Consider the following 27,699-nt stretch of genomic DNA (forward strand, 5'->3'; position numbering starts at 1 on the left):
TTCGGATACCTAGAGGGGGCCCCTAAGCTTTATCTCGTGTAGCTTATACGTAAATCCTGCACTACGTATTTATGTTGCACATAATTAGAACACCAAAATCCCATGTTGATAGCCCTATCGTCAGGTACTGAACCCGGGAAGAACTACCACTATTCAACAGTCTTATACACATGATAATCGCTCATTTCATCTGCTGATTTTTTATCTGGTGTACATAACGCAAGAGTGGACTCGTAAATCATACTTTTTGCAAAAAAGGTCTTATGCAAAATTTTGTAAAGAATAATATAGTTCTTAACGGTTAGATAAAATAACGACGCAGTGAATGCTGCAGTTTGGCAAACTTGAAGAAAACATGTGAAATAAGCGTCTGGCAGGGCAAAATTGAGTCTCCTATCTCTAGATTCATATTTTAAGAGTAGCCCATTCTTTTTGCAGATATACATTTTGTGTTTGTTTAAAAAGAAATAACACCCTTCCCCTAAAAAAAAGTCTGAAAGCTTTCAGGTTTTATGTTATTTCCAAAAGGGCGTTTTTAAACGCCCGTTTTGTATGTTACCTTTATTATTAAATATCATATATATTAATATATTTACTATTAAATATCATGTTCTTCAGACTTAAAGCATAAAATTCAATTCAACAGCAATATCACAAAATATTTAGAAAGAGCATATCTTTAGAATTTCCAATACTCAATCTCGTGCGCTGGAGATACAAATGTCTTTATTATTATTATTATTATTATTATTATTATTTCCACGTACTGTGTAGCCACTGCTGCTCGCTTTGGAATCGTTGAGTTTGTTAATCAAAAATTCCTTAAAATTTTACAAAATATGAAGTAGATAATAAAAAAATTCCAAATTCCAGATTTGGGCTTCCAGATGCCCATGTTCGGGTGGAGGATTACGTTATTCAAAATTTGATGTCTCTAAGTACCGTTATTTTTTCACAATGCACGAAACATACATACATTCATGCAGATTCTTCATTATTTAATTTCTTTAAATATAAAGTAAGGTTCTAATACTTGGTGCAAAACGAAATTAATAGCCCTTTTGGGCAAATTAACTCCTTTGGGTTAAAAATCCCAGTCTTGGACTTTTCCCATTCTCGTATTTTATCTCCTCGCAGTAAAATAATTTTTTGAAAATTTATGCAATGCTTATTTCTGGCAGGTTTTTATTTCAACCATGCATGATTAAGTCTTTTAGCACGTTAAAGCCTTGTACTTGCGGATCTTGTGAATTCACGCCAGAAATGCGCTGCGATAACAGGCAATGAAATTCCAGATGTGCTTTTATGCATAGAAATTTCCCCATTGCATATTAAAATGGGAAGCTCTGATGTAACATGTTGAGAAACATGTCTACTTTGAACATTATCATAACAGAAATATATCTGAAGCCAACAACAAAATTAACTAAATTACATGTCAACGTTTGGGTTGATGAACGACATAATTTAGCTAAGAAACACAGGTGCAAAATGATACAAACGCAGCTGGTCATCTGCGCTAACACTAGGCCCCTGTCTGAGTGAATCTGACCTTCAAATTGGCAAGGTCATCCCCCATATCCATCTTGTTTCCGGAGAGGGAAGGATTCTTCAGCTTTCCGATGACCAGCCTTTTCTATGCGTAGACCTACATATTAGTTGATATATGGACATCTGATACAGACACCTACCCCCTTTCCCTCCTCCTCCTTTTACAGTTCCAGCTGTCCAGTTAAAGTAAAGCTGGGAAAGTTTCTCGGCTTTCCTTTTTAACCATAGCTACAGATGCTTTAACTGAGAATTTCTTCACGTAGCTCAATGTTGACATATCTGTGAAGCTGATTTAAAATAAACTACGATAGAACGCCTATCCACCGGTATATCTGCTTCATAGCCACTTCAACTCGGCTCAAGTGATGGAACATTTTTTAAATCTCCAATGCTTCGAATTTTTTGGAAAAAAACAATTTTTTTCAATTACCATATTTTTGCAATTAATATATATTACAAAAACTAATGTATAAACTTTTATTAATATATCATTAAAAAAACTTTCAGCCTATTATACATATTCTCAATTTTTTTACATATTCTGGATCAACTGTTAATACCTTTTTATTAAAATATTATTCTTAGCTAACAAAAGTACAATACGATACATATTTGCATTGCTTTTATTTCTCCGCTTGTAAGCAAGCACAACAAGAAAGCTAATTCAAAAAAGAATATCTTATGCTACATTTGTTTAAACACCATCAGTGCATAAATAAAAATGCTGAAGATTTAAAACGGAAGGAATTTCTTTGTTAGAGTTCTACGAAATAAAAAGCAAACAATATATGAAAATAATTAATTGATCTTATTTAATTTCCTTTATATATGAATATTTTACTTTGCAGAACAAGTGTAAATATTTAAATAAAATATTCATTTTGTTTCGATTAAGTAATGATGTATCATTTTCGAGAAAAAACAGTTGTTTTATTGAATTTAAGCACTCTAGAGAGCATAATCATCTGATAAGCTCGTAATATATGCAGATTCTTTGGTTTTACCTTTAAAGCAGATAAGAAAGTTATCTTTCTTTCAAGGCCAATTAGTTAATTAACGAACCCGACACATAGTAAATAAATAAGATAAAACAAATTAAATGAAAGAACAACATCTAATTAAATAAATTCCTAAATATCTTCTACAAATATTTCTCTAGGAACACATGAATTAAATCTGGTGATTTTTGCCGGAATAAGATTTTAAGGTAATTCTTCTTCCTTCCAGTATGCCTTTGTGGTGTAACAGTAGCACACTCGGCGCGTATTCGATAGGTCCAGGATCGAGTCTTGACAAGGGCTCTCTGATTTTTCACGTCTCGTGCTTCAACGAAAAACCTAATGGCTCTAAAGTGGCCCCCGAACTAAAAGGTGGTGGACAATAATTCGTCACCACCAGTTTGGATCGCCTAATCTCCAGTCGCCAAATTAAAAGTTGAAGTATATAAGATATTTTCTCCATCCTTCCAACATGTCTTCCTGGTCTAATGGTAGCACACTCGATGCGTATGCGAGGAGTCCAGGTTCGAGTTCTGGCAAGCACATTGCTCATTTTCACGTCTCCTGTTTCAAAATAACCTAATCATTCTACGATGGCACCCGAACTAAAAGGTGGGGGACGTTAATTCGTTACCCCCAGGATATGGCGACTTTGTCCCGTAATCCTCAGTCGCCCTTTAAGAAAGGGGAGTATTTTCTTCCTCCTTCCAGCTCTGCTTCATGGTCTAAAGTCCCAATCACATTATGTTTCGGCTACGCGGGACTTGACGTCGAAAGGAACAATTCTCAGAACCTGTACAATTCCAGGAAACCCACGTAGCTAAGTTACCATTTTCACTTACTACAAAGACTTGAACGCCAAACACTAATCGATTATCGCTCAGATTGGGATCCTGTGAGGCTTCAGAAGCGGAACTTTCATCTGATTGGTTGTCTCTACTCGGGACTGAGACATTTTCGGTGAGGTTTAAAAAAATCCCGCGTAGCCGCAACTTTGTTTCCTTAGCTAGGCGGGACTTCGCTTCAGGCTCTTTTTTCTAGGAATCCTCGTGCTATCAGAATCTCCTTTCTCAGAAAAGTCCCGTCTAGCAGGGACTGTAGTCATATGTGATAACCTCTTACAGTAGCACGCTCGGCGCGTATTCGAGAGGTCCAGGGTCGAGTTCCAGCGAGGGCACTGCTCATTTTTCATGTCTCCTGCGATTGAAGACCGAAATGTTGAAATTTCTGGTGAAGAATACGCACACGAAAGAAAGCATAATAATAGGAAAAACTAAAAAAAAAATGTGTTTATATATATATATAAACACATTTTTTTATAAATACATTACATATTATATATATATATAATAATTTATTTCTTAAACAATATTGATTATATTATCTTCTAAGTTTAATTAAAGTAGAATTATTTTAAAAGAGTGAATCCATACTGGTTAAGTTATACTCGTATTTTGAAAGATGTTTTGAAGTAACTTGAAAGTAAAATGTTAATAACGTTTTAATGGGACCTGGAATTAAATCATCATGAAGAACAAAATTTCAATTGTAAAAGGAAAAATTAAATTAAAAGCATGTAATCATTGTCATTGATCAGAAATTAGTTGACTTTTCAAGGGGAACAAATCAACTCCCGTTCAATGAACAATAATTAATAAATAAATACGTAAATACGAAGGTGTTTCGTCTTTACTCGAGTAATAAGGTTAAGCCAAACCGGCAATTCTAGTCAGGCCAAATATTTCCGCGAATTATATATATAAACACATTTTTTAGAGTATTTTTATCATTATATATATATAAATAATGATAAAACACTTTAACCCAGTTATCATAAATACCTAGTTTCTTGCCCGCTTGCGGTGGAATTAATTGTATAGTTATAGTACTATTACACAGTTATAATACAATTGAAAAAGTCATCTAAAAATGTGAAACTGTTTGCAACGAAATGCCGGCTAAAGTAAGAGCAATCAAACACATAACGTATGTAAGCAACACTGCACAATAAGCAACGTAATCTTTATCTCCATATTTTCTTTGATAAAAAACATAGTATCCTAAGAATTACATCTAGATTACTATATACCATTTTTCTTTCCTTAGAAAGCAAATAAATAAGATTTGAATAACACGGAAGTGAACCTAAATTCTAATTTCACATCAGTCGTTGAGCAAGTTATATTAGCTTTACTTGACGTATTTCTCATAAAAGTGTTTAATGAGAAAAATCCCCTTCCTTTCAGTCAAGCATTTATAGCAATGATAACGCAGAGCGCGAAGATAAAAAAGATTCTGTGACATCAACGAAAACGTAAAGATATTGTAAACTAGGTTAAAGTTTCTTATCGTCATATTTGCCCGGAAATGGTTTACTTGTAGTACTTTGCGACGACAGTTTACTTACAGACACATCTTGATAGAATAAGTAAAACAGCTTTCATTGCTGTTCATACAAATGTATCCTTCCAGCTGGCAATGCTGTACACACATATTTACTAATACTCGTCTTCAAACTTCTAAAAAAATGTACATGTGTGCATACACCGTTAGTACCCTAAACAGAAACTCGCTTAAAGCAAACACTCGGTCAGCATGAACTAAATATCGGACCTGACGTGACCTTATAGAAAGTTTTATCGGCTAAAGCGAATTTCGGTTATCACGAATTACGAACTGTTTTCTTAGTTCGTTGCGTCATTAGATTTTTTTTCCCCTCTTAACACGAACTTTCGAAGTTATTTATACTTCATAGAATACACTGTATTCTTTAAAACACATCCAGCACGAGTTGAACTCGTGCTGGATGATTGCTCTGAAGAGCAGTTATTTCTGAATGCCTCTCTGACGCAACAGATTTCCGTTCATATGAAATAAAACTGTACGAAAACAATTCCGGATGAAATATGAGAATTTTCGGAAGAACTAATATAATTAAATTATTTAAGGTTTTAAGATTAAATTTATTTTTAAATTTTAAGATTACTTAAGATTTAATTATTTAAGATTTCAGCTGATTTTGGATGCAAAGTAACGCGAATGTTTTCCTCAGAGAAGGGATTCAAATAAATCTGATCTACCATCTCTTGATAACGTTAAATCATATTTTGATAGAATTCCTCAGCCTATTTTTATATTTTATATTTTTCCATTGTTTTCGGATAATCTTCTAGTTTGAAAACACGTAGTTGATGTTTATTATCGGGAAATTTTGGGATTTTACTGGTTTTGATTTTATTTTTTCATGTCTTTGTGAATTGGGTTCTAAATATCTTACTTTCTTTGTGTATGTATTTAGTTTTTTATCTTGTATTTTTTTTTCTCTTTGCATTTTCTTTTTTATTTTTAGAGTTTGTACTACTATGAATTCTTATTTTAATTTTGGTATGTTTGGATTTTGTGTTAAACCTGTTATAACGATTGCTCATACTAATATTGTTGAAGAATAACATTGCTTTAACTCCAATTTACTTTTAATTTTGTGTCTTATTATGTTTCTTTTTGTATATATATAGAATTGTGTGCGTGTGTGTAAGAATACTTTGGTTTCAAAATATTTTGTTGGCTAATATTTACTCAGTCGATATCCTATAATATATGTATTCAAACAAGTTTCAACAGGCAAAATCGATACTTCAAAAAATTGTCTAACAAAGTAGCATACAGCGTTACAGACGGAAAATAAAATGCTGCAAGTCATATCGCTATCTATTTATCTATTTTGAAATCATTGTCGAAAGTAGACGGCTTTTCTTATTGTCAGACTTGGATCATCACCTAATGACGTATGACTGCAAGATGAGGAACCTGTTTGACAACAACCTCTTCGAAGTTGTGTACAGTTTCTAAATATCAAATTTTGATGTTCAAAAGTTATTTCTATTTTAAACTAGTCTACCCTAATTCAAATCATTTTCATTACCGTCATACGTTTGGCATTATACATAAATAAATTGATCTCTAGCAAGTATCTTAAATTACACAAAAAAATCTTAATAATATTTGAAATATGAATTAAGATTTCCATTTTTTGTTTCATGATTACTTTCATGCTTAAAACCCTTTCGACACGACTTTTGCATGATTAAAATTTAACAATGAAAAGTAGTTTCATTAAATGTTGACATACTAAAACGGAGTGTAATAATGAGTTTAAAGTTTTTAACTATTCCCGTTTTCTGGAAATTTCCTGGGACAATATGTCCCAATCGTATTGTCAACTGGAGCTATTTGTCCCAATCATCTAGGACAGCGATTCTCAACCGGTGGTACGCAAGAGAAAAGTATATGTTAAGTAAAGAAACAAGATATTTCTTCTAAGCTACATTAGGTTAATTGAAAAAGCCGGAGAGATGAAAAATTAGCAAACGCCTTCGCCAGGAATCGAACCACGAACCTCAGGAATAGCGGCCCAGGTTGCAGAACCACTACACCACGAAGGCACGCTAGGAAGGCGGAAGAAATACCTTATATACTCACCCTTTTAAAGAGCGACTGGGGTTGTTAGGGGACCCAATCGCCAAATCGTGAGTGTGGAGAATCCTCATCCAACACTCTTTTAGTTCGGGCGCCGTTGAAGAGACATTAGGTATATTTTTGGAAGCCGGAGAGATTGAAAAATTAGCAACGCCCTCGCCGGGAATCGAACCGCGGACCTCTCAATTACGCGCTGAGTCTGCTGACTACGAAGGCTCGCTAAGAAGGCAGGAGAAATACCTTATAACTAAGTTAAAAAATCTCGTGAATTAAAAGAACAGTTGATAGAAATTTCCTGCGATCGAAATCGAACTGAAGATTTCAAAGATAACACACTTGTTAACTTTTGACTGAATCGAAAAAAAGAATTTAAAGACATCTGAAATAAAGCTATTAAATTTTTATTGCCTTTTTTCGCAACCTATTTGTGTGAACAAGGATTTTTCTTCCATGTTTTATTTGAAAAATAAATACAGAACAAAATTAAAAGTGGATCCTAATTTACGGTTAAAGTTAAGTGAAATAAAACCAGAAATAAAGAAATTGATCTCTCTTAAACAGGCCCAAATTTCACACTAAATTTTAGAATTAAAGTGTTATAAGTTAAATTTTGATAATTAAAATGGTAACCAATTTTTAATCTAGCATTTTTATGTGTGCATATTTAACACAAATAGCCAATTAGTTGCGAAAATGGCAAAATATATACTTTTTTTAATACTTCTATTGAGAAAGTGAAAAATAATGATTGTAAAATGCAGTGGTGGAACTAAAGTTTTTTAATTTTTGTTTAGATAGTACGCGTTAGTCAAAAGGTTGAGAACCGCTGGTCTAGGATGTTGTGATAATAACCTTACACTGCATGTGAATAAATAATAAAGTTAAATGAAGTGTACTGGAATATTTTATTCTTACAGTACAAGTTAAGTATGATATGACGAAAAGCAGTATTTACAAAGTGCAACCTGACACATTTGGCAAATAGGCCAGATTTCTTTAGTCATATATTTGTTCCCTAATTCCTTAAAAACACTCCAAATGTAAAAACCCATTTAAAAGTGGGTTTTATTTACCCAAAAGGGAATGAAATCTAATAATCCCTGAGACGTATGTGCCTATTAGGTCCGAAAAGGGTTAACTATTACCCAAATTTAAGGAATAAAGGAAAGATTACGTATCAGTACACAAGAATGGATTACAAAGTTAAGCTTTATTAGCTAAATAATGTTTCTAATTTTAGTTAGATATTAATGGCATCATTAAGTATGCAAATGCCACATGCAAAATCATTTGACGTCTGAAAATAAGTTTATAACCTGAATAAAGATAATACAGCAAACAACCTATAAAGATAATATAACGAACAACCCATAAAGATAAGTTAGGCAAACGCAAGAAGCGCCTATACAAGCCATCTCAAAGAAATGACTGTTTAGACATTTTTCAAAAAAATAATATAAACAAATGAGTAAAAAAAGTTTAAAAAAATTGTGAAAGCTCTCAGATTTTATATTACGCCCAAAGAGACATTTTTAGTCCAAAGGGATTTGAATCCCGAAGGACTATTAGTTTCGTTTTGGCATTTTGCGTCGGACGGATAAATGTCGGTTCACTTTTCAAACTGTTGCCATAAAATGTTAGAGTCCTGCATTATATTTGAAGAAATTAAATAATGAAAATCTGCGTGAATGTATGTATATTTCTCACATTGTCATAAAATAACGGTACATAGAGTCATCGAATTTTGAATAACGTAATCCTCCAACGAATATGAGCATGTGGAAGACCAAATTTGAAATTTGAAATTTGTTTTATGATCGATTTCCTATTTTTTAAAACTTTGACGAATTTTTGATTAACAAACTCAAGGATTTCAAAGCGAGCAATGGCAACGTTGTGCAGAAAAAACATTTTTATCTCCAGCGCGTGAGTCTCTGTATCGGAAATTCTAAAGATATGCTCGTTTTAAAACTATTTTGCGATATTGCTGTTGCACTGGATCTTATGGTTTAAGTGCGAGGAACATGATATTTAATAAAGAAAGGTAACACACAAAATGTTAAAAAACGCCCCTTTGGACGTAATTTAAAATCTGAAACATTTCAGATTTTTTTTAACGTTTTGTGTGTTACATTTATTTATTAAATATCATGTTCTTCGCATTTAAACCATAAAATTCAATTCAAGCGCAATATCACAAAAAAGAAATTTCGCGCATAAAATATCCGTGGTTGAAGAGGCACGCAATGTTAATGCTAATGTAACACGTTGAAATCGTTGAGTTTGCTAATGAAAAATTCGTTACAGTTTCACAAAATATGAAATACACTCATGTCCATAAATTAAGGATAATTAGGAGTCACGCGGAAATCGAATTCTAAAATAAATATATCACCTGTAAAATCACTACACACATCTTCAAGAATCATATGCAAATTTCAGGAAGTAACCAGATGACACCGATGGTACGTCACAATGACGAGAGTGTAAACATATAAGGAATACAGGCAAAGAAGTAAAATTGTTCGCAGATGCTTTATAAGCATTTCAGTGCAATAACCGAACAGGTATGACACAAAGGACGCATTTGGATGATTTTTTACGTGGTAGAATTATCGGCCGTCTGGAATGTGAGCGTACCCAACTGGAAGTATCAGACGAACTTGGAATTGCCCAGAGTGTCATCTCCAGTCTTTGGCAACGATTCCAAGATGATGGTAATGTGAGTAGACGTTGTAGCACAGGTCGCCCCAAAGTTACAAAGCCGAATGAGGACCGGTATTTGACAGTTACTGCCAAAAGAAACATGTCGAGCACAACCTCAGACCTGTCTCGTCAGCTCTCTTCAGCCACTTGGTACGACAATTTCAAGGCAGACCGTGTACAGACGCTTAGGGCAGATTGGTCTATATGCTCGTAGACCTGTCAGATGCGTTCCACTTACTGCAACTCACTGTCGCGTACGGTTAGCCTGGAGTAGAGAACATACATTGTGGACACCGCAACAGTGGGCTTGTGTGATGTTTTCCGACGAGTCCAGGTTTAGCTTGCAGTCTGATTCTCGCCGGACGTTCATATGGAAAGCTCCAGGTACCCGTTACCACCAAGAAAACATCATTGAACGACACCGTTACGGTGGTGCAGGAGTGCTCGTTTGGGGTGGAATTATTCTGGGTTCCAGAACTGACCTGCATGTTCAAGTTGGAACCATGACAAGTCAAATCTATCGGGACGTCATTCTGGAACAACAGGTACGTTTGTTTCGGGGCACCATGGGCGCACAGTTTGTGTTTATGGATGACAACGCCCGTCCTCACCATGCAAACATCGTAAGCGAATGCCTTCAATCGGTGGATATCACCCGTATGGACTGGCCAGCATTCTCACCGGACTTGAACCCAGTAGAGCACGTGTGGGACATGTTTGGCTGACGAGTTTCAGCCCGTCAACCTCCTCCTACAGGTCTACCGGAACTTCGGAGAGCATTGCTTTTTGAGTGGTGTAATATCCCCCAAGATCAGATCGATAATTTGATATTCAGCATGCCTAGGCGTTGTACGGACTGTATTGCATCGTCTGGGAGACATACAATGTATTAACAATCATACCAACCATGTAATATTGGTTTTCTGTAAATAGGTTTTTTTTTGTAACTTGCTCCAGGGAGAAAAAATCGCTAATTTTTTAAAAATATCAAACATATAGCATCTTTTTTTGATCTTTACCTTTTGTTTAATAAATAAGCTTTACAAATAAGTCAAATTTGTTTTGCTTCTAACTCTATTCCTTTGCCGGATTTTGCATTATTCTTAATTTATGGACATGAGTGTGAGATAATAAAACAAATTCCAGATTTGGGCTTTCTCGTGCGCTGGAGATAAAAATGTTTTTCCCTACAGTGTTGCTCGCTTTGAAATCGTTGAGTTTGTTAATCAAAAATTCGTTAAAGTTTTACAAAATGGGAGCTAGGTAATAAAACAAATTCGAAATCCAAAATTCGGGCATCCAGGTACCCATGCTCGGGTGGAGGATTACGTTATTCAAAATTTGATGGCTCAAGGTACGGTTGTTTTTTCGCAGTGCGAAAAACATACATACATTCATGCTTATTTTTCATTATTTAATTTCTTTAAATATAATACAGGGCTTTAATATTTGGGGGCAACAATTTAAAAAGCAATATGCCATTTATAGTGACATTTCGAAACTAATAGCCGTTCTGAGTTAAGGCTACTCAATGCTAATTATTACTCACAACTAGCACTTGCAACACTATTTTCTCCTACAGATACAACTGAGCTTGGCATTACCTACTAGAGACACACAGCAAAATTCATGTATTTCACAAACGTCTTCTATTTGTTCACCTGCACATTCTCAGTCAACCGATTTTATGAGTGCGCAGGACAAACGTTTTATTGAAGAAATAAATACAGCATTTAAATTATTCTTGACATTCTTATAATGCGCAAATGAAAGATTTCATTGTCTAAAAATCATTGCAAAGAAATAAATCTTTTAACACCCATCTCTCAGAAACCTAAAAGTCGCAGGGTTCAAGGTTTGTATCCTAAAACTCTTCAGGAATTCCTTGAAATATGCGCATCTGAAGAGCTTCTTCAGGATTTGTGGTTTCTTACCACACATGTGAATGACCTGTGTTCTTTCCTTCCGCATACAGGTTATCCTGGTATAAATTTTTATGAGTTTCACAAAACGCAGTGTTTAAAGAGTGATTACGAAATGGTATGCAATGTTAATTTTTTACGTCTCCACCCTGCTGCGTTAAGTGGTAGTATACACCTATACAGGCAATTTTGATATTTACACAATCGAATAGGGTTCCGGTTGTCGTTCAATAAGATACCGTACTTAACAATATTGCTCTTTTTTTTAATAGACAGAATATTTCATACGACTGTCTCAATACAACAAAGGAGACAGAAATATTAAAATTGATCTCGAAAAATGTTGATGACAACAATGGCAATGGGTTAGACGCAGTGAAGGGTAAAAAATGGCAGTGAAAAATACAATTATGACTTAGCTGTATAAGATTAGCACTGTATAATGTGTAATGTGTGTATCTGTGTAATTTGTACTCATTGCACAGTAATGGTTAAATGCTCCGTGAACAAGTATTTAAAATATTGAATTGGCTAGAAAGTAATTTCGGTTTTCCCAAATACATGTGTAGAGACATAAGTTTTTTTGTTGTTGTTGTTGTTAAGCAAGAGACAGGAAAAAGGAGCCAGAACTAGAACCTCTTGAATACGCGCCGAGCGTGCCGACCATTACACAATGAAGGCATGCTAAGAAGGTGGGAGAAATACCTCATATACTCCTCGCTTTTTAAAGGGCTGCTGGGGATTAGGGGACCCAATCGCCAAATCCTGGTGGTGAAGAATATCATCATCCACGACACTTTTAGTTCGGGCGCCACTGTAAAGACATTAGGTTTTTTGAAGTTAGAAATGTAAAAATTGAGCGATGCCCTCAACGGGACTCGAACCTCGGAAGTCTCGAATATGCGCCGAGTGTACTGACCATTACATCACGAAGGCATGCTAAGACGTTGGGAGAAATACCTTATAGATGTTCGTTTTTTATTCTTCTGTCAATCTTATATTTTTTTTCTTTTGAGATTTGGCAGCTGACACTTTTATATTGCTATGGAAACAAATTCCATGTACTTTTGTTTACAACTTTTAGTTAGTTTACGGTCAGTTTTTAACATGGGGTGCAAAACAAACATTTTCGACACATTTTACTTTTTTATTTTCATAAAGGTAAGATAGTGGCTGAGGCTCACAAAGAGATATGCGAAGCTCACAGTGTTGATTTCTTAATAGAACGAATGTGTCAGAATTGGTTTAAAAAATTTCATTCTGGAGATTTTTTACTTGAAGATGACCAACGTTCTGGCCGATCTTCTGAAGATTATGATGACAAAATTAAAGCCATAATTGAATCGAATCGTCATATAACTGCGCGAGTGATTGCAAAATGGTTACATGTATCACACACAACAGTTTAAAATCACATAGGATATCTTGGACTCGTTAAGAAGCTTGCTATTTGGGTTTCGCATGAATTCAAAGAAATTCACTTAACACAATCAGTATTTCTGATGCAGTCCAATCAAACGTTATGCAATCACCCCCTTTTTTAAACGAATTATCACTTGTGATGAAAAATAGATCGTCTACGATAACATCAAAAAGGAAAAGATCATGATTCAACGAAGATGAATCAGTACAGATCATATTGAAAACTGAGTAGCATTAGAAAAGGTTTCTGCTTCTTGAATGGGATTACAAAGGTGCTGTGTATTTTGAGCTTCTGTGTATTTTGAGTTTCTTCCAAACAACCGAATGATCAACTGGCATGTTTGATGCCAACAGCTTATAAACTAAAGAAAGCAACCAAAGAGGAAAGGCCAGAATTGGAAAATTACAAAGAGATCTTCTTCTATCACGACAATGCCTCACGAGGCCTCACACATCTTTAGCAACATGTACAAATTGTTGGATCTTGGTTGGGAAGTGAATTCGCATCCCTCATATACCCCTGACTTTGCACCATCGGTTTACCATTTATCAGGAAGTTTTCAAAACTTCTTAAATGGTAAAAATTTCAGGAACAACGATGAGCTCAAATATCGCTTGGTTGAGTTTTTTGTTGATAAAGACCAGAAGTTCTTTGAGCGCAGAATCGTGAAGTTACCAGAAAAATGACAAAAGGTCATCGAACAGAATGGAAGATATTTGGCTGATAAAAGTTTTTTTTTTTTTTTTTTTTTTTGTGTGTGTGTGTGTGTGTACAAAAATTGAGTTTATTCCCCCACAAAAACAAAAAAACAAACAAACAAACAAACAAAAAAAAAAAAAAAAAAAAAAAAAAAAAAATTATATATATATATATATAAAATAAAAATAAAAAAATAATAAAAAAAAATAAATAAATAAAATGAAATAAAAAATAATAAATAAATAAATAAATAAATAAAAAATAAATAAAAATAAAATAAAATAAAATAAAAACGAGATTACGTTTTTGACACTCCAATACAAATTTACTATTTCCCACAGATTTTCCATCTCAAGTATAAGTTATAATTAGCTTTAGTTTTCCATCTGTTTGTCCAATTTGAAAGCAAAAACCTTAAATAGAACATAACATCCTTAGAAAACTTCTTTATTGATATTAACAATTTTGTCGGTCAAAAAACTGCCTATCAGTGGCAGACGGACAAGATCATTGAACTGTAAAAGGTCATCTCGAGTTGAAGCCCCTGCGGTCGGGCAATGCTTTTGTGTCTTTGCTTTAAGGTCTGTAAGGTATGAAGGGATACAATATAAAATTCTAACAACCTTGGGCCTTTCCCACAAGTGAAGTCATGTCACTACCCTTTAAAAAGCCCTATTCGAAGGTACTTCTTCTGTGGCAGATAACACTGAAACATTTTGCCGTGATAAATTATCTATCTACCTTTGCGAAAAATAGTCTATTACTGAATTGTTTTCTTCTTTCTGCCCACGCACGTTTAGTTTTCTCCCTTTTAAGAATGAATCTAAATTCTGAACAGATAAAAATATCATAATTTCAGATTCTACTTTGCTAACCATTTAACTTTTTGTATCCAAATTAAGTTCTAGCACTTTCAAAATTTCGAAGCTTTAAATGTCTTGATACAATCTAAAATTTTTCTAAAAATTGAACACCCAAGTCCTTTATCCATTCTATTGCATATACACATTTAAGCTCGGTCTATATATTTCTGATGTAGAGAGAGAGTTTTTGTAACAGAAATTGCTGCAGGTGCAATTTTAACATACGTCGTGTCAAACACAGGGAAGAATATAATTGATTTTCCCAAACTTGACTCTAATTCTATGGCCTTGTATCGTGTTTCCTTTACTTTTAGGAAAGCTGGAGTCGGTAAGTCAGTCAAGCTTCCTCAGCCCGTTTGATTCTATATATAGGGCAACAAGCAGAACGATAGAAGAAAACTTCGAGCTGGTAAAAATTTCTCAGGTTGTATTTTACTGCACAGTTTCGTTGATTGATGTATCCTGGCTCAACAGATGCATTGCCTTTTCTGTTGAGCAACATAGTATACTTTGCTGGAGATAACAGTCTGATTTACGCGAGCTTTAACATCAAGGAGCTCAAAGTTGATCTTGTATGAAGGTCACGTATTTATTTATTTATTTATTTTTTTTTAAATTTTTTTAAACAGACTTTTCTTAGGACAACAGCATTGTCTTTTTCTAGATATACTCAGACAAAATTCAAAAAAGAAAAGGTCTTAGAAAAATACGTGAAATTAAAGTTATACAGAAAGTTTAAATGTTATGTTATTAACACTTGCGGAAGGAAAAAAAAACTTCCATTATTGTAAATTGTAGAAATAAATCTTTATGTAGGAATTTAAAATAGGATGGTATATGTGAGAAAGTTAGCTATATGTAGTGTTAATTTAAGTAAAAGCTGTTAAAAGTTGTTCTTAATTCTAAACTGCATGACCTGTCCTGTTGTTTAACATGCTTTTTAAAAATAAAAAGTCTATCCTAATGTTTAACATGCTTTTTAAAAAGAAAAATACTAAGATAGTTTCCTCGATATAAATAAAAATGTGTCACAAAACTGATTTTGAATTTATCTATATTATGCATACACAGACTTTAAAGATTTGTTTACTATGAAAATAAATTTACGATATACGTATTTTTGCTCAAAAGTAGACAGTTATACCTCAAAATTTTACTCTTTTTTTTTTTTTTTTAATTTCATTAGAATTCCTTCAGAATACATTTTATATAATCAATATTTTATTATCAATCAATTTGTCAAAACGTTAAAAACATTTTACCATATTGAAATTTAAAAGCTTTAAACAGTGTTTTCATAAAATTGAAAATAAAGTTACGTACTTCTTGTGAATAATTATGAAATGGAAATATTTGGATGGCTGACTAATTGATTTAACTACGGCAAAATGTGCAAGAGCTATTTGTGACGTGTGGTATGTCTTCTTAAGGTGTTTTATGAGAAAAACTATTAATGCTACTCATGCACAGGGGTCAAGTAATGAAAACACCTAAAAATAAGCAGCCTTATATACTTAATATAGTGTAGCAGCAGTATGTGTAACTGTATAAGGTACTATATGTAACTGTATAAGCTATTTCTCCCGCCTTCTTAGCATGTCTTCGTGGTGTAGTGGTCAGCACACTCGGCTCATATTCGAGAGGTCCATGGTTTGAGTCCTGGCGAGGGCACTGCTCATTTTTCATCTCTGCTACTTTCAAAAAATACCTAATGTCTCTACAACTGAGCAGTCAAGATCATTTAAAAAGGTTATGTATTCAACGATTTTCATACTTTCTGGTAAACTGAGAGATGAAGATACTGTAAATCACGATATAACTGCCAAAGCATAACTAAACCTGCACATGTTTTTCAGTACGAAGCGCAGCCTGGATTGCGAACGTCTGCCGGTGTGTTCTCTGCACATATCTTAGCTTGAGATGGAAAATACGGTGTACCTCGGTAAACGTCAGCTCTGAAATACATCCAGCTGGGTATCGTACATCCCATCTGGACGCGAAACTTTTGTTCGCTATACGCTATACGACACAAGTTCGATGAGTCACGACTGCGTGCATTACGCTTGTTTACCTCTTTCGCAACAATGCGAAAGAGTTCATTTAGTTCAGCCCATGAGTTGCATGGCAGCCCGTGGAGTTTTAGTAGAGTTAATGAGAAGAGTCAAGCAACGAAGAAAATTGTCAGAATCACCACGGAATTGAAAATAGAGACTGCTGAAAAGTAGGAATGTGTCATACGTATTGGCTACTGCCTACCGTATGCCGAGCACAATGGTGTCTATGATTGGGAAAAACAAAGACGCTATAAATCGGCTAACAGTGCGGAAGGAATGAAATCGATTGCTAAACAAGGACCAGAAGCGTTACGCAGCATGTTAAAAAATTGGTTTTGATCTGAACAGCAGAAGAACATTTATGTTTAGTATCACATGCAGTGTTTCATTCATTTAGTTCAGTATATATTTCACCTACTGCATTTGTATTTTAGTATTTAACATTGCTATAATAATAGCGATAGGATTTTTTTATAAGCCCAGATTAATTATTTTCTCTTTGTTTCTTTTGGCAAAAGTTCGTCCAGTACACATCCAGTTTGGTATACGTCCAAGTATCCGGAATAGAATCATGACGTATATCGCGGTACAACTACTGATCACCATTTTGTTTCATTTTCTTGTTCCTGATAGTGTAGTCTCTAGTTTGCATTCATCTGTGATGCAACAGATTTAGAGATAGCACTTCTGGTGTGAATATTGTTTCATACAGTCCCTTCGTACTGCATGAGTCGAAGCTGGGTTTTTAGATGCTCTTTCAGCTCATTTGTCACCTTTCTAGAAGCAGGTTTTCTTTTTGGGGTAGAGTTCTCTTTAACATTTTTCTGATTCTCTCAGTAAGTTTCGTTTTCCACTTACGGTTGGTTTCACAGATAATGTTCTGTCGAGAATATTGATTGTTAATATGACTTTAATAAAGAATACTGTTTGTTAATACTGTTGTTAACATAACTGTTAAACAACCGAAAATACTGTTTGTTAATATAACCTTAAACGAAGCGCTTCTTGATATCTCCAATACTTTTATTATTGAGGTTACAGATGTGTCAACAAGCCAGGCAAAAGCAACCTAACCTCTTTGCAACTTAGTCAAGTCATTCATTGTTCTCACCCACGAGTTAAGGTTTACAAACCACAACTGAAATTTGTAATTTTAACACAGTCTTGAGAGTGCATGTAAAATAATATGCGTTTAATATAAATAATATGCATTTAATATAAGTAATAGCGTAAAATAATTGCGTTGTTCATAAAATGTGAGATGCAGATTGCACCCATTATGGCGTACCAATTAAGGATATGTTTATAAGATGTAATTGACAAGATCTTTCAAGAATAAATTATATGTTGAATTCGACACATATGGCAGCAACTCTATCTTTTCATCTACTACGCAGTGGCTTCAAGCTATATCTCTGGTAAAACTATCTCGTTCATGACTAAAGTGATTATTTTTAGTCACATCTATAACATTAATGTAAATTAGTGATTATTTTTAGTCACAACTATAACATTAATGTAAATTAGTGATTATTTTTAGTCACAGCTATAACATTAATGTAAATTAGTGATTAGTTTTAGTCACAACTACTGCATTAATTAGTCACAACTACTGCATTAATGTAAATTAATTTTAGTCACAACCACTGACTTCATCTGCTATATCTTTCGCATAACTATTTCGCTCATGACTAAAGTGATTGGTTTCATCTTCCCTAGCCAACTAACAAACTCTCTACTAAATTTTAGCGATGTACCAACAAAAATATTATATGAGTATAAATACTAAGGTGATAACATCAGAAATTTAAATCGAAATGAAATTTTGCTCACTTTTTATCTCGACAAATCAAATAACTATACAACTAGAACAAAAGAACAGCTTTCTCTGATTAGCATATTGCTGACCAGTAATTAATTAAGGAACCTTACAATTGTTGCCTCTCCCATATGCAAGCAAATACTAGCCACTTCAAAACAGCAGTCCAGGGAAATCGCCTAACAGTAGTCCAGAGAATAACACCTCTGAACACACGAAGTTCGTCTAAGTATCGATTGCAAGAAGAGGGTTTACCTTGGTTATGGCAAAGCACACAAGGGCTATCTACCTAAGGAAGGGATGCCTAAGGATTTGTAAGTGAAACTGGCCCATGCTCACATTACACATGGGAAAAACCACAAAAATCAACAACGTAGCCTCGTTCGTTTTGGCTCGAACTTGGACAAATTATCAATATTCATCAGTCTTTAACAGCTCGGTCACAAGTGGAGCTCGAAGAAACGGGCTAGCTACACAGGATTTTCTCTTTGGATAACATAAATACTATTAAGTTCTCCTTGAAAAGTCTTCCACTATAGCATTTTTTTTTTTTTTTTTTTTTTTTTTGTTAAGATAGTCTTCGTATGATTTGCCTTTTCTAATCAGCCTAGTCAGTTTACATCGCTTAAATCTCAGATGAGTCTAATATGGCGATTAGCCTTAAACTTTTTAATTTCTTTTGATGTTAAATTCGTAATATGATTCCTCTCTCTCATAAAGTGATCTGAATGTGCGTGTTCTTGACAAAATTGTTACGAATTTCAAACGTTTTTGACAAAATTGTTTCTTGCAAAGATTTAAAAAATATTTTCCAGTTTCAGTTGCTGACGGATAGAAATACAATGGCAAACGAAGACGAAAAATAGTATAGGAGAACGAGCGAGAATATGCACACTTCAAGAAACAAACACGCTGATTGGTTGAAAAAGATAGACACTGTTAGCGGGGTGGTGATTGGTCCCTAAGATTCTATACTTTCATCGTCGCGGAAGCATAAGGGCGTAAAACGTTCTAGGCACACTGGAACAGGCTTGCGCATGCGCAGCCTTCCATCCTAGTAACGTTCTGGTTGTTTTTGCAGCTAGACAGCTTCGAATAACAGGCTGCAAAGGACAAATCGTGGCTTTGCGGTATTATACGTGTCTCCTATGCCAGTGGTTAGGTATAGGAAACTAAGCTTTTTAAAATTTATAGGAAAAAAGTTGTTATTAAAATAAATAATGAAATTAATTAAAAATGAATAAATATTAAATAATGAGCTGCTCAATTAAAATAATGACATATTAGATAATTAAAAAATAAAAGGAAACTGGTGTCATCCCAAACGCGTGGTTTAAGAGGTCGTTGCCATAAAATAAAACTTTGAAAAAAATATTATCGTTGCCACACAAAAAATAAAAACTCTCATTTACGACGTCATTCAAACACCTCTATGTCACTTGGCTACATCATATCCGGTTGTCAAATGATCCAAGATAGCTGAGACCACGCCCCTTTTCTATGTCGTGACTTCCACTGCAAGAGGATGGTCGCTTACTACTGATAATATTTACGCGCAAAAACATCCAAACAAAAATTTTAATGCGAATATAAATTATTATCCAGCCCGATATTTCTAGACTTTTTTTAAAGGAACAAAATTGCTATTTGCATGTAAATGTGGAAATCTTAACACATAAAATAAGTAATATGTAAAATTCTTCTATAAACTAATTTTAGTTACTTTGAAGGACTATACATGCGTGTATATGTGGACTATACATAAGGACTATACATGCGTGTATACATGCGTGTATATACAAAATAAATTCATGTATATGTAATACTTAATATACATGAATTTATTTTGCATTAGGACCACAAATGTTGTTCTTCAAAAACATACTTTTTCATGATGTATACTGAAATGATCGAACAAGCTAATAATTTATAATACCCCACATTTTCATATTAATATATTGATTTATTTTTCGCAGATTGTTAATTTTGATATCTGATTCATTTTCCTTTTATTTTCAGGTATTTTAGATTTTATACGAATACTGAAAAAGTAAATGATTATCTTGCTTTTTTTCCAACTATTTTCTAATCTGCGTTTAAGTGATAGAAATCGAAAAGCACTTTTGATATCATTATAAGTCAATGAATTAATACATGAATTCACGTAAAACTAAAGCATTACACTTTGCTTTACTTATATTCAAAAATCGTACTTTTATTGGTCCCTTTTACAACCTCGGCACTTTTTCTACTTTATCAAAAACGAATGACAGTGAAGCCACATAAATTTGAAGTCGCTTCAGAAGAAAAGAGACTATTAATTATAGACATAGCAAAGTAAAACATCCTGTAATGCCCTCAAGACAGTTTTGATCACATTTTAAAGATTTATAATCACCAAGAAGAACCTGATTCTTTGCGCATGGCCGGTTTTTATATGAAATCGCATTCCATTCTCCCCACTTATTTAAAGAACATTTAGAAGTTTTTGGACTTGGCGATAGTTCGCCAAATGTTGCGCACTTTAGGGTTACATTGTAGTTATCCCAGATACTAAATGCAGGGCAACTGATGCGGTGTTGAAGAGTGGCGAGGGCTTTCGGTGTCAGGCGCAACTGGGGCGTCCTGCCGAACGGACATTAGGCCAAGGTTTGACTTAGTGAACTTTACAAAGAAAGTTAAAAAAGAAAAAAAAAACGGTGGCAATGGTGAGGACAATAGGAAAGTTAATCTCTCTTCTAATGCTAGTTTATTATGCGTTATGTTTAGCTCACAGTAGTTAAAAAAAAGAAAGAAAGCTGGTTTAAAATAAGTGACAGTTATCATGGTTTACAAGTATGACTCTGCCATTTTTCAGAATCAACGCTTGTAGAACAATGTAAATTCATAGACACTTAAGTGAAACTTGTTATGAGTAAATAATATGCATACATAAATTAATCAGTTTTGGAAGAATCGGATTTAGTTGTGCTTGTAGTAACATCGTAATATGAATAACTATCTACGAACACTTATCTGATTATTTACAAATTGCAAAATGCTATGTATAGCACATTGGTTACTAATGATTCTGATAATAGAGAAAGAGCAATCTTATCCGGTGTTACGATATAAATCAGATACATTTAAATTTCTTGTTCTTTAATAAATTTTCAATATTTTTAGCATGATATTATATTTCTATATTTTATATTTTTAGCATTTATTTATCATTTTATATTTTTAGCATATATTTCTATATTTTTAGCATGATATGAAGTTATTTACTGATGCTCTATCTGCGCTACAGACACTCGTCCAACCAGATCATAAAAGTCGACAGATTAATGAAATAATGGACTTGTTTCAAAAGGCTGAAAGAAAACATATTGTTAAATTACACTGGGTGAAAGCACACAGTGGAATTGTCGGAAAAGAAATGGCGAACACCCTTGCTAAAATGGCGGCACTTGGGGATGGGGCGGATAATTTTGATATCCAAGATTCAAGAAATAAAACCATTGCTGAAATCGAAAACTGGATTTATATAGAATGGAGTTTTTGCTGGGAGTCGTCTAATAAGAAAAAAGAGTTAATGAAAAATATAAAGATAAAAAAGAAGATGAATATTGTAAATAATGTTGATATTAATCAGTTATTGACTAATCATGGGCGTTTCCCGCCTTATTTTAATCGGTTCTATCTACAGAATAATGATAAATGCTTAATATGTGATAAATTTGGGGACGCCAGGCACTTTATCGATGAATGTACGCTTACCCGGAGTGAAAGAGAGAAATATAGAAAGAATTTTAAGAAAGATTTTAAAAGGAACTATTCAAATTTGAAAGATTTTGCAGAGACAATAATGAAAATTATAAATACGAAAAAAGATAGAATTGGAATTCGACAATGAGACTCAGTTTTTGGACTTTTTTATTTTTTCTTATATTTGTTTTTTTCCGGCCAGTCCCGTTTTTTGATCATACGGCCGGTTTGTGCCGGCTAGGAAGATCGGCGGGCTGTGCCCTTATAATGATAATGATAATGATACCGAATTTAAATTCATATTCTTATATTATTGCACTTTGGATACTGAAGTGATCACCTTAGAAAACAAAAGTATCTTCTTTAACAATTTGTCTTAAATAATAAATTGAGCACTTGCAAGGAATATCCAGGTTACTGAGGCAAGAAAATTCTTCCATCAATTAACACGATGTTTCGTTCATTACACAAATGAACGAATCTAACAATGTTTAACGAATCCAACAATCTAATAACGCAATAGGATGTTTATAACTGTTGCAGTGTTTTTTTAAAGTATCTGATGTGAACACCACATGACTTCCTTGTACGGTCTATTAATACATACAAATTTTTTGTTGCACTCCATATATATATAAAGACAGGGACAGGGAAAAGTGGACGGAGCACCAGAACTTCGTCAGTGACTTTTACAGGTGTTGCTCCGCCGCACTACTGTACCCCGCTGGGCTTTTAGCTGGCCCGCATCGGATGCTAGCCTACCAAGACATTTACATAGTAATTTTACATTAATATTAGACTTACGTATTGAATATACAATTACAAAGACATAGTATACAATTATCGCAAAGAAATTAACCTATCAACAAAAGTTGGATTATGGCAGATTGAAATAACATAATTACTTCGAACATACATACAAACTTTCATTGTACATTGTACTTCATACAAACAATATATTTACATTAGTATATCTAGTTACATCTAATTAAAATAAACATCATTTTAAGGAGCTAATTGAAGATTTTTTTTGGGGGGGGGCATTTTATCATACTTAGTTGAATTACTAAGGCGAATTCTCTTATTAATACATTTCCTTTCATTTTTTTTAACTTGTTACACACAAATGCATCAGCACTGAAGTCTTACATTATTATTTTTGTAAATTAATGTATCATAAATACAGAAAATATACATTAGAAAATCACATAATACTTACATTTACACTAATATATCTAATAGAGTCGTATATTATTTACATTATTTTTTAATTAATGATTTAATTATTACACTAATACAGTCCAAATTCTTAATGTAACTATTTTATAAAAACTATTTATACCATATTTAGCCTGTTTCAGACACTTGCAATATTTCTGAAATCTTGCATTATTTTTGCAAGTTGTAGAATAAGAGGTATTTATACAGATGCGATAGCATCTTGACATATGTCTTCTCTTTTATATGCAAAAAGTTTCTTCATAATCAAGGAAACCTTTTGTTGTAAATGAGGTATCGTTAGCATGCATTTAATGTACTCAGGCGTAATTTGTGACCTTCCTTTGCAGTGTAGCTCTTTTGTGAGCTGGCACTTGAAAATATAGTGCTCTGGGTCTCCCTTTTCCCCACATACGCACTTGTCTGATTCGCTCAAATTTCGTGCAAAGTAGTACGTGGGGAAAGGACCATGTCCAGATAAGAATATGTTGATGAACAAGTTATAAGAGATTGGATCATATGTGGGTTTCTTGTAGAAGTTGAAAAGCCTTCTACCTACTTCTGCATTTTCCCATTCAGTTTGCCATTTTTTTAATGTAATTTTTTTCAACATATGTTTCACATACGATTTAGGGAATGGGACATTGATTGGAGGTAGAGATGGGTCTTGAGCTGCATTTTTAGCAAGCGCATCTGCCCTTTCATTTTGGGCTTGTCCAGCATGCGCTTTTACCCACTTTATTTTTACAGATGTTCTCTTGCACTGTGATAATAAATCGTAGATATCTTGCACTATTGATGATTTGTTTGTTGCATCATTGACAGCTTTAATTGCCACTTGGCTATCACTGTAGATGGTAACAAAAGATGGTATATAAAGACTGTAGATGGTATATAAAGACATAAAGTAAGACATTTAGAACTAATTTTTCGGATTTTGGGGGAAGAGTTTCAATTGATTTCAGTGTTCCTCCCTCCTGATGAAGTGGCATTGAAGTTGATTTTTTGAATTGGGGTATTGTTTGTTTGAAAAGTTTTGGTTTTAACGTTTTTTTAAATTCTTTGTAACATTTAATGGATTATTTGAAATTTATTAATTATGAATTCCAATTTTTGGTCTTTGCAAAAAATCAGTTCTAAATTTCGTATTTTATGTCTTTACTGATAATTTTTCATCAGCTTAATGCGCATAAATACTAGGCATATTTATATTTTGTTTTAAAAAATTGTTTTGCAATTATATATATATATAGATAGATATAGATATACCTTTACGAGAAAAGGGAGCCGCAATATTGTTCTACGGCTAATCGCTTTTGAGTTATGCGAGATACTTACACACACGTATATATATATATATATATATATATATATATATATATATATATATATAGGTAATTGTAAAAGTAATGAGCAGTAAATCAGAAAAAATCTGAGGTGCTAAGTACAGACGTCAGAAAAACATGCCTAATAATAGTTTATAATAATAATAATAGTTTCACAATTGCACCTGATAAAAATGTAATGGACAATGATTTGTCCCCACCTGGATTTGATCTACTGAGTCTAGTTTTCTTTTCCCAGTTGTCCTTTAAGTAGGCGAGAATATAGGGAATTTTTGCCTCCCTTCATGCGTGCTTTTGTCGTTTAACTGGTAGCCTATCCGCCTAGAAATCTGAATATCTGATGTCCTAACCCTCCCATAGATGATTTTTCACGCTTCTGGCTTAAAAAAATATTACATATCTCTGCAAACCCAGTTCGATATTTTCCCTCTCCTATATTCTGAATGTATATATATATTAATTCTAGCCTAAAAAGTATAGGTTCTTACCTTATTTCAGATTTTGAACTCCATGTACAGCATTCGAGATAGCGATGAAATTGACATTATATACTTTACAAACGAAATTACCTTTTAGAGATGATACAAAGGATGAATAACTATATTTGTCATTGACTTTCCAAAGCCTGAAATGTCCAGAGTACCCGATAGTTTTATACACAAAGTATCCATTAGCTATCAAAGAAACCGCAATTACAGCATTGTGGTTGCAAACGCGCAAGAAAACGAAAATTCGACCGCAGGCTCCTTATTAATTGACAGTGTCCGAATAGAAAGAAATTGGAAAGCGCTAACCCACATATCATTTTGCATAGATGGGGCTGTGCATGTTGCTACAGTTTTTTCGAATTGTGCGGTAAAACTGTCAGAAGTTCTCTGAATGGCCGCCTACACTTATCTGGTTCAGAAAACTTTCCCCTTCCGTCAACATCTGAAGCTTCCTCTCTCCGCAGGTTTACTTCCGCTTTGATGTAAACTATTATTGGCTTTTCACTTCCGTATGAAACATATTTGCATGAAAATTTGCTTGCAAAATAAAGATAGCCTCGATCTGGAATGTGAAGTATTAGCTTTTTGAATTTCAAGAGCATTTAGAATTTATTCAATGCACTCTATTTCGACTTTTGTTAAGATATTGAGCACGGAAAATAAATAATGGCAAGAAAATGGGTAACTGAATAAAATCTACGAAATAAAAAAAATGAAAAATATATAATATTTTAGAAATCTTAAATTATCACCAATGAAATATCCTTATATATATAAAGAAAGAAACTCATCGCAGTTTAAAATAAAGCTTAAATAAATTTTTAAAAATTAAATAAATTTAAAATAAAGTAGCTTATAACAAGCAGGCGTGATAAATAATTTTTAAAATTTGATATAAGCAAAAATGTGCTTATATTGGTCTCATTAATATTTGACTAGGGTAAAATAATCAAGAATATCTGCTTATAGAGACACTGCATTCATGAAGGTCTTTCTAGGGGAAATTGTTTCATAATGGGTTGCATTCTAGGAGGTCAAAATAAATAAATAAAAATCTGAAAGCTTTCAGATTATACATTACGCCCAAAGGGGCGTTTTTTAACGTTTTGTATAACTTTATTTACTAAATATACGGACATTTAAAGTTTTCAACACAAAATGACAAAACGAAATTAATAGACCTTCTGGGCCAATGCCCTTTGGGCTAAAAATGTAACAATTTAGAAATCTTAAATTATTATCAATGAAATATCCTTATATACAATTTTAAAAAAAGGAAGGAAAGAAACAGCTCGCAATTTAAAATAACGGATCTGAAAGTAATTGGTAACAAGCAGGTATGATAAATAATTTTTAAATTGGATATAAGACAAAAATGTGCTTACCTTGGTCTCATTAATATTTTATTAAGATAAAATAATCAAGAATATCTGCTTACGGAGACACTGCATTCATAAAGGACTTTCTAAGGGAAACTGTTTCATAATGGGTTAAAAGTTAATTTTTGGATTATGGTAATTTGGCGATTTTTGGCGAAAATTTGGCGACCAACCCTGCTACAGCAATTTGCTAGTTTTTGTTTGGACGCCATTTTGTTTTCACAAAGTAAAGGCATGTTTTTTTTTTTTTTTTTTTTTTTTTTTTTTCTTCCAACAATCTGCTAGCCGAACTACGCTTATGCTAGAATTTTTATGGAACAAAAGAGCTTAATCATGACGAAGATTAGGTGCGAAATTGGGAGAAAGTGCAGAATCGCAAACTGCTTGCCGCGTTTTTAAGAATTCCACATACACGGTATCCATGTACACGTCGACCTATTTTCACTTAAAAAAACATCTCAGAATTGCACAAAAATGGCATTGTGCACACTCTTGACTTTATTCATGTACACTGCTAAAGTCCTAGCTAGTAACCTTTATCGCCTTACCAAAATGTCACCAAACTACCTGTTACCATATTACAAAGATTAGCCGGGTTAAATTTTAGGAGACACACACACACCAAAAAAAGAAAAAGAAAAAAAAAAAAAAAAAAAAAAAAAAAAAACTCGCTTTGAAATTAATTGTTTTAGAGTCTGGTGACAGAACTAGGACGACATACAAGTATTCTACATTTTATTTAAAAATTCTTAGAGTAAATATAAGAAAATATAAGAGGAAAAAGAGCGTTACCAACAAATGACCACTTAGAGAAATAATCTTCCTTCAGAAATACCAAGGTATATATTTAAGAGAAGCTTACTTTTTATTTTCTCATATGTTTGCAAGTTTTTAATTACTATCAAGCGCTTCCTTATGTTTACAAACGGTCAAGCTTTCAGATATTTAATGACGCAGGAATAGTTTCAATAAATTTAAAAACCATGGTCATCCACTTTTTAACGCAATGA

General features: G+C 33.5%; 1 protein-coding gene and 1 non-coding gene across 5 annotated transcripts in view; one reads left to right on the forward strand and one right to left on the reverse strand.

The window, feature by feature from the left end:
• LOC118183158 (solute carrier organic anion transporter family member 74D-like) overlaps positions 1 to 27,699 on the reverse strand; it is a 501,251-nt gene that overhangs the window by 130,422 nt on the left and 343,130 nt on the right. The window lies entirely within an intron of this gene.
• On the forward strand, positions 16,237 to 16,309 carry TRNAM-CAU (transfer RNA methionine (anticodon CAU)). Its single transcript has one exon. It is a non-coding gene; the product is annotated as a tRNA-Met (tRNA).

This window comes from Stegodyphus dumicola, chromosome 9, assembly GCF_044657685.1.
Source record: "Stegodyphus dumicola isolate Sdum_Otavi_A_Nest chromosome 9, ASM4465768v1".
Taxonomy (NCBI): domain Eukaryota; kingdom Metazoa; phylum Arthropoda; class Arachnida; order Araneae; family Eresidae; genus Stegodyphus; species Stegodyphus dumicola.